The 9,123-nt window shown below is 34.3% G+C and overlaps 1 pseudogene; it reads right to left on the bottom strand.

Annotated features, from left to right (window-relative positions):
- Nucleotides 1–2,522: 2,522 nt before the first annotated feature.
- On the bottom strand, nt 2,523–3,634 carry LOC101699613 (26S proteasome regulatory subunit 4 pseudogene; annotated as a pseudogene).
- Between the last annotated feature and the right edge of the window lie 5,489 nt (nt 3,635–9,123).

The raw sequence follows: 9,123 nt of genomic DNA, 5'->3' as shown, positions 1-9,123 counted from the left end.
AGAACTGAAGACCACTGGGTGAGCAAAAAGTCTCCTTAAAAATAGTGCAGCAGGGTGGATCTATTGAAATGAGAAGACACATAAATAAGACTCAAAACCATACTTCCAGATCATCTAAGGCAACCAAAAGGGTCAAAGAAATGGAACAATCTGATACTCAACAACCTGGACTCCTTGAATTGGCAATGAAAAAGATCTGGAACAAAAATGAAATCAGAAATAATTTCTCACATAACAAGAGAGATTGTGTCCATAGTGCAAAATATGATTAATAAATCTAGAGCAGACAGATAAAAATAGAGGAGCTGAGGAACATGCTGGAATCCCAACATAGGAAACAAATGTAATCCATTAAACAAATGCAAACAGATAACCAGAGATAAGAAACCCTAACGAAAGATTACACAGCAGAATGAGCTGTGTAATTCTGTGAGGACAGAATTTCAGATATAGAAGACAGGACTGCAATTAGTTACCCGGGAAAGAAAATTTCTTAAAAATAGTAAGGGATGATGAGAAAGCACTGCAGCACCTGCTAGATGATGCAGAGAAGAATAACATAAGTCTGAGTGGAGTCAATGAAGAAACAGGAGAGAGTGAAAATGACATAAAAATTACACATATGTAATGGAAGAAAACCTCCTAAGCAGGGGGAAAGAAACTGAAATAAAAAATAAGTGAGGCATATAGGACTCCAACTAGCCATGATTAAAAAAAATTATACCTAGGCATGTAAGTTTAGATTCCCCAAACTCAACTGAAGAAAAAAGTTCTACAAGCAGCTATAGAAAAGAAACAAATCACATACAAAGGAAAGCCTATCAGAATCACAACAGACTCCTCAACACAAACCCTCAAGACAAGAAGAGCCTGGAGTGATGTATTTCAAGCCTTAAAGGAAAACACCTTCCAACCCAGACTGATGTATCCTGAAAAACTATCTTTCAAAATTGGTGGAGAAATAAGATACCTTCATGACAAAGAGCACCTGAGAAACTTCATGAACAACACCAGCACTCTAAAAAATTTTAATCAATATCCTAGGAAAAGACAATGACGATCACAACCCCAAGAAGCCCAGAAGAATGGATCCATCAGACAAGGCAAGAAATTAAATCCAAATGAGAAAAATCCAACAAAAAGGAAAAGTCATGACAAGGATAACTCAATATATGTAAGTTATGAACATCAATGTTAATATTCTCAATTCACCAATGAAAAGAATTAGATTGGTAGAATGGGTTAAGATGCAAGATCCAACAATATGCTGCATAAAAGAAACACACTTAATTCAAAAAGAAACTGATAGAGTGAAAGTGAAAGGGTGGAAAACAATACTCCATGTGAGAGGAACCAAAAAAAAAAAAAAAAGCAGGAGTACATATCTTGAAATCTTCCTTGCAGATCAAATGGATTTCAAACCAATACTGATTAAGAGACACAAAGAAGAACACTACATATTTGTAAAGGAAAGAATACAAGAGGAAGATATGACAATCATAAATATATATGCACCAAACACTCATGTGCCCAACTATATAAAACAAATACTAACAGACATGAAAAATCAAGTAAGCACTAATGCAATAGTAGTGGGGGACCTCAAGACCACACTGCCATGAATAGATAGATCAACTAGACAGAAAATTAAAAATTAAATAGTAGAGTTCAATTAAACTCTCGAGCAAATGAACTTAACACACATTTACAGAGTGTTCCACCCCAGAAAATCAGAATGCACATTATTTTCAGCTATACACAGGTTATGCTCCAAAATAGACCACATACTTGTTCATAGAACATGATTAATTAGGTGGAAAGGAATTGAAATAATCCACTGTATATTATTAGACATACTGTGATGAAATTGGAGATCAATAGCAAAGAAACTACAAGAATTTCATAAACACATGAAAATTGAAGAACATACTTTTGAATAACCAATGGATCACAGAGGAAATTAAAGAAATTTGACAGCTTCTACAATTAAATGACAATTCTAATACAACGTACCAGCATCTATGGGTCCCCAGTGAAAGCAGTCTTATGAGGGAAATTCATAGCAGTGAATACTCATATTAGGAAAACAGAGTGAGTTCAAATAAACAACCTGATGCTGAACTTCAATCTTCCAGTAAAAGAAGAGCAGGAAAAACCCAAAGCTCATAAAAGGAAGGAAATTATAAAAATCAGAGCAGAGGGCCAGGGATTTAGCTCAGTGGTTTCGCCACCTGCTGCGCGAGCACAAGGACCTGAGTTCGATCCCCTGTACCAAAAAAAAAAAAAAAAAAAAAAATCAAAACAGAAGTCAATGCAATGGAGACTAAGAGAATGAGTCCAAAACATAAAGGAATCAAAGAGTTGGTTTTCTGAAAGAATAAAGAAAAAGAATAAACCCTTAGACAACTTCATCAAAAAAAGGAAAAACAGGCTCAAATCCATGCAATTAGGGATGAAAAATGTGAAGCCACAACAAATTCAGCAGAAATCCAGGGGATCATCAGTACCTACCTCAAGATCTTTTACTCAACTAAAATGGAAAACACAGAAGAAATAGACAGATTCCCAGACATGAAATACCAAAGTTGAACAAAGAAGATATAAAAATTCTAAACATGTCAATGAAAATCAGTGAAATTGAAAATATAACTAAAAATTTATCAAAAAAGAAAACTCCAGGTCCTGATGGCTTCACTGCTGAATTCTACAGGACCTTTAAAGAAGAACTATTGCCACTAATGTTTAAAATCTTCAATAAATTTAAAAGTGAAGCAATAGTCCTAAATTCATTCCTGGAGACATGCATCACACATCACCTTGATCCCAAAAGCAGAAAAAGATACAACCAAAAAAGAGAAAGCCAAACTCACTAATGAACATAGATGCAAAAATCCTTAATAAGATACTGTCAAACTGAATGCAGAAGATCATCAAGAAGATCATACATCCTGACCAACTGGGATTCATCCCAGGTGTGCAGGCATGGTTGGAATCATATCTTTTGGTCCCAATGGCATCAATTTTGTCAGTAATCATGATGGATGGTGCATGCTTTTCAGCAACTTGAAAAAATCCCCATAAATGATTTGCCCCATTGCCCAGGTACTTCTGAATAAGTTCAGAGCCAAATTTGGTGTGCTACTGCTTTGGCTACCAAGGTTTTACCTCTGCCAGGTGGGCCATATAGAATGACTCCTTCAGAGAACTTTATTCCAATCTCTTCATAGTAATCAGGATGGGTGGGAGTAAGATTCACAGATTCCTTAATTTCCTGGATTTGGCCATCCAATTCACCAATGTCAGCATAGATTTCCTGGGAGGAATTTTCCACCTTCATCACTGTGACCAGAGGCTCTGTATCATCCATCAGCACCTCAATCATGGCATGCACTTCGTGGCTGAGCAACACTGAGCAGCCTGGTTCCAGAAGATTCTTCACAAATGAAAGGACGCTGAGATAGTGTTCTGACCCCATGGATGTAGACACAATGGTGTGATTGTCATCAGTGCTCTCTTCCGAGGTTCCCACTGACATTGGGGTCCCACTCAGATCATCCACCTTTGACCTTGCCTCTTCTTGCTTTTCTTCTAAGGGTTTCATTTGTTCCTGATTTCTAATAAATTCTTATTCCATGAGAAGATAGTCTTTACTTCTCTCTTACTTGAGTAGTTTTAAGCAGCACTGAGTGTGAGTTGTCACCAGGGGCAGTTTGCTGACAACATCTTGTCCTTTGTATTTTTCTTCTTCTTCCCCACTCTAGTTGGTACAGGAAGTTTGTGTTTCTTTTTCTTTCTGTCCTTCTTATCCTTCTTACCACTTCCAATACAATGACCACCACTCTGACTTTAATCCTTCTTTCCTTGGCTGCTCAATCAGAAGTAATTTCTACTAATGGTCAATAATGTAAAAAGACTGGGTATTAATCCTATGTCGGTGAAACTGGAAAAAGTTGGTACAGGACTGAAATTTTAAAAAAGTAATAAAATGCCTTTTACTTTATGATGGACAAGCAATTGATTTTTATGTTGTCCTTTTATCCTGAAGCCTTACTAAACAAACTTGAAAATAGCTCAAGCTAGAAAATAGTTTTTGCATTCCATCAGTTTTTTTTATACACATAAACACTTTTTGAATTGACTACCATAAATTTTACTTTTCAGCTTGAATGTATTTTTTTTTCATGATTACCCAGAGCCTCCAGTATAATTAGTAATAAAAGGGAGGCCTGTGCCGGAGATTTAGCTCAGTGGTTCTGCTGCCTCCCTCACAAGCACAAGGACCCAAGTTCGATCCCTGGTCCAAAAATAAAAGGAGGCCTAAGGAGGCCTAAGACTTATTTTCTCTTTATCTTAGGAAGAACCATCAGTCTTTCACCTTAAGTGTGATGTTAATGAAGAGTTTTCCTAGGTGACCTTAATTCTCCTATATGTATTTTGCTATGGGAAGTTTGTTTTGTTTTGTTTTTGTTGTTGTTGTCTATTTCAGTCAGGAATAGATCATGGGTAATGATTTCTTTCAACTGTTTTAAATGTTAAGTCCTTAAGGATAAAATTGAGAATGATAAGACTTGTATGCTGGAAGCTCTTATACACTACTGAGGAATAGTTCATATGTTTTGTATATATTTAGTCATAAAAATATCATATCTATAATATTACATGTGGTTTAGATCTTTCTTACATTGTCATTAGAGTAGCGTTAATAAAGAGTAGAATTTAATCAGAAAACCAAGATATGTTGAGAAGTCTAAGGTACTTGAAATGAATTTGATCTGAAAAAGAGCAGAGGGAAAAAAGGCATCTACTTGCCTTCTCTAGGGGAGAGAATCAATCAAAGCCAGATTATCTATTGCTCAGACTTGCTCCCTAAGGATTTTAAGTGTTCTGTAATCATTAGAGACTAAAGAGTTTGACTAATGAGTAGCTCTGGATATTGAAGCTTCTATCCATCACAAAAGGGCATAGTTGGCCTGTGGTTATCCACTCAAGAGCCTTGCCCACTTCCAGAAGCAGCACACCTGACCCGATCTCAGATCTCAGGCACCATTAGTCCTGCTCAGGAGGCAGGGGTTTCACTGATTTTTCCTGCTACATAAGAATAAAGCTTTACTGTTTCTCCATTACAACCAGGAATGATTAAATCACCTCCCTTGTCACCAAGATAATCTTAAGCCTGCAGGTTTATGTTTTTGTTAATAGTGATAGGCTTTTGTCTATGAGTTGAGACTAGAAAGTGAGGGTATGAAAATGAGCAGAACTAGATTATTTGTTAGGTTTCTGCCTGATTGTCCATCATGTTCACCTTTGCTCCTATTTATGAACCAATATCTGAGTGGATTTCATTCTGCTAATGTCTTCATCTGACTCTTAATACCAAAGAATTGTTTTTTTTTATTCTCAACAGCAATGTACTCTTTTCTAGTTTTGAATGGTGTTCTGTATTTCACTAACATTTTAGAAAATGTATTTAGCAAAAAGCAAAAGTGAAATGATAATGTAGCCAGTTTTTTCATATTATATTTGTTGTTTGTATCCTAGTTTATAATATCAGATCCTTGGCTGATACTCTTTCTTATTTATGAATAGTTCCAGAATGAACAAGTAGAGAAAAGTACTACCCAAGATGGCACAGTCCTCTGTTTTTGTTTTAGTTAATTTATGAATTACTGAAATACATAAAACATGATATCACAGAATAACAAGAAAATGCATATATTAATGGTTTCAGAATTGCCAATGTTGATATCTAGTCACTAATGTTCTTATTTTAAAATAACAAAGTAGCACGCACTATAATAACGTATACGATCTTTAAGTTCCACACCATTGTCTTTCCTTTCATAAAAAAAACAATTCTTTGTCTTCAACACAGTACTTTGATTGATTTAGTTTGTACATTGTTTATGTATGTATTATTCATTTGTTTTTATAGATTCATAAAATGACCATTTTATATATGATACAAAATATTTATTTTTATATATATATATTCCACAGTAATAATGTTCATTAGTAGAAAAATGACAAATTGTAATGTTAAAATTAAATTGTAAGAAATTCCAAAAAGGTAATGTAAATGACCAAAAGAAAAATATAGAGAGCTTAAGAAGTGATTCTCTTATCATTTTTGAAATGAGAAAATGCCTTGTAAATGTAAACCAAGAAAATGGCAAAAGAGAGTCACAGGATGCATTAAAATCACAAAGGAATAATGAAATCTCAACTTAAATGGTTTAGTTCACTTGGGGGAAGAAAAATGTAAAATCCTCATCTATTGAGGATATGGAATATAATGTTTATAGTTTTTGAAGAGTACTAAAGGAATAGGCAATGTAATATATTTCAATGATAAATGATAGATGCCCAGGTCTTTATTTTTACTGTATATTTTGAATACATGAAATGTTTTATAACAAATAAATTTTTTCATATCTGTGCTATTTTATAACTTTAAATTTTACCATGCTATAAAGGTCTTTTGAGGCCAATGAAGTTTCTAGTAGACAGCTGTAGGCAAAGAGTTCTTGAACAAAATCCCAATGCATAGGAAGTATTACAAAGAGTCAACAACTGGAATCGAAACTTATTTTTTTCCCATTAAGTTTATTGGTACATTTTCAGTATAAAATACAGTTACATTCATCATTGGGATCTTGTACCTTTACATGAGTCTCTTGATTCTTTTTTTCCCCTTCCCTTGCCATCCCTTCACCCCCTCCACCCTTCCCTATTTGCAAAGACCTTGTTTCCATTTTTTTCCTCCCCTCATTTTTTCCTTTTCCTTTTTTCACTTCTCCTACCCCTCCCAATTCCCCTGCTCGTTTGGACCTTTTCTTCCTGTTACACAATATCAGTTATACATTTTTAAAATTACAATATTAAGATCTAGGAGACATTACCACAGATTTTACAGAATTTAGAAGGATATAGAAAGCATATTACAAAAATCTTTTTTGAAATAAATTTGACAACTTCTAAGAAGTACCTTGGAAGGCAAATTAATGAAACTAACTCTGGAGGAAATATAAAATTTGAATAGCACCTATTAAAGAAAGTATATTCCTAGCTTGAAAACCTACCTGTATGACAGCAGCAAGATCATAAACATTTTAACTGATAAATTCTATCAAACAATTAAAGCAGAAAAAAGAAGGAACTCTTCTCCCCTCATTTTAGGAACTCAATATTGTGCTAATCCTAAAACTAGATAAAGATAATAGAAGAAAAAAGTATGAACATAGAAATTAGTTTAACAAAACAAACTCTTAGAAGTCAGATCTGGCAGGATGTAGAAAGTGCTTTTATTATAGGGTTAGCAGTGTTGGTTCAGCATTGGAAGATCCACCCCCAAAAGCCATCATTTTAACAGAGGAAAGGAGAAAGCCATATACGATCCTGTCACTAGTTGGAGAAAAATTATTGGACTAAATTCTACAGCTGTTCATGGTAAAGCTATCAGGAGACTAGAAGTAGAACAGAAACTTCTCAACAGATTAAAGACATGTACTCCATACTTCCAGCAAGAACCCCTTATATAAATGGAGAAGATACAATGCTTTCTCCTTAAGGTGGGGAACAAGGGCAGATATGCTTACTCTTTATCTGTCCATTAATCTTTGAAACCTAGGCCCCACCAAAATAGTATGGCAATAAAATGACACAATTAGGATAAGATTGGCATGGCAGAAGCAAAATCTTTATATGTAGATGAAATGATCATCTACAGAGAAAATACTAAGAAATCTCTAGGAGCCCCTAGAACGTACACTTGAATTTAGCAGGATTAGAAAACACAAGGTATATATAAAAATTCAGGTCTGTGTATACTTGGTATAAATGAAGAATTGGATATTGAAATTTAAAAGTTATGTAGGAGTACAAAGGACCTGGAAAAGTTAAAAACAAAAACAAAAACAAAAACAGTGTTGGAAGACTTTTTGTACCTAATTTTAAGACTTCTTCTAAACCTACAATAAGCAAGGCAGAGTTGGTGTAAGGAAAGACATATAGATTATTTGTATAAAACAGAGAATCTATAAATAGAACCACACATATATGGTCCACTGAGTTTTGAAAGATTATTTAATATTAGCATTTTATAGAATATAAACTCAATTCAAGAGCCGAGGAAGGGACAGTGTTTTCAGCAAATGGCACTAGAACACCTGGTATCCATATATAAAAAATTAACCTCAACCCTTTTTTTCCATACATGAAAATAGCTTGAAGGGATCCATGAACCTAAATAAGAACGCCTAAAAGCATAAAACTTTAAGAAGAAATTATAAGGGAAAATATTTATGAATTCAGGATAGGCAAGAACTACCTAGGATACAAAAAACATGATGTATAAGAGAAAAAAAATTGATAAATGAGATTCCATCAAAAGTTAGAACTTTAAATGACATCATTAAAATGAAAAGTAGTCCTTAAACAGACCATATTTGCAATGCATATAACCTATGACCAGAATATATAAAGAATTCTTAGAGCTCATTAATAGACAACCTAATTAAAATGTACACACAAGATGATAAGTAGCCAATATAGCACAAGGAATGGTGTGCAAATCTAGAATGAGAAAAATACTAATCAGTACAATAATAAGATTGAATTATACACTCATTAGCCAGATGAAGTTAGAAATTTTAAACGCCTTGTCATGACTTTTTCTTTTTGTTGGATTCTCCCCCTTTGCATTTAATTTGTCACACCCAATGGATTCATTCTGCTGGGTTTCCTGGGGTTGTGATCCTCATTGTCTTTTCCTAGGGTAATGTCTAAAATTTTCTGGAGTGCCAGTTTGGTATTCATGAAGTTCCTGAGATCCTCTTTATCATCAAAGTATCATATTTCTCCATCAATTTTGAAATATAATTTTATAGGGTACATCAATCTGGGTTGGAGGCTGTTTTCCTTTAGGGCTTGAAATACATCACTCCAAGCTCTTGCCTTGAGGGTTTGCATTGAGAAGTCTGCTGTGATTCTGATAGGCTTCCCTTTGTACGTGATTTGTTTATTTTTTTCTCACTGCTTGTAGAACTTTATTCTTCTGTTGGATTTCTGGAATCCTAACTATTATATGCCTATGTGTAGATTTTTTTATTATTATTAAGGCTAACT

The sequence above is a fragment of the Heterocephalus glaber genome, unplaced genomic scaffold (assembly GCF_053883595.1).
Source record: "Heterocephalus glaber isolate CG9 unplaced genomic scaffold, H.glaber_assembly_v1.0 deba00001845, whole genome shotgun sequence".
NCBI classification, from domain to species: Eukaryota; Metazoa; Chordata; class Mammalia; order Rodentia; family Bathyergidae; genus Heterocephalus; species Heterocephalus glaber.
This window is presented reverse-complemented; position numbering and strand designations above follow the sequence as displayed.